Raw genomic sequence first — 281 nt, forward strand, 5'->3', positions numbered from 1 at the left:
CCCTGTGACCCCCCTCCCTGGCCCCCGATTCGAAGGCTGTTGGAATTTAGGGGTGCTTCAGCCTTGCCGGTTTTTCCTTTGCATTGCTCCTGGGTTTTCAGAGTTCTCCACGGGGCAGAGGCACATGGTTTGACTCGCTGCCTCTGTCCTGGCATGATTTTGCTGCGGTGCATGTTGTTGCAGGTTTTTGGCTGGTTTGTAGGCTCTTTTTTGGCTCCCCAGGGCAGGCGTGCTGGCAGCATGGGCTGGGGGCGGGTCCCCCCCCTCTGCCGGACCAGGCC

The sequence above is a fragment of the Apaloderma vittatum genome, unplaced genomic scaffold (genome assembly GCF_000703405.1).
Source record: "Apaloderma vittatum isolate BGI_N311 unplaced genomic scaffold, ASM70340v1 scaffold25762, whole genome shotgun sequence".
Lineage (NCBI taxonomy): Eukaryota > Metazoa > Chordata > Aves > Trogoniformes > Trogonidae > Apaloderma > Apaloderma vittatum.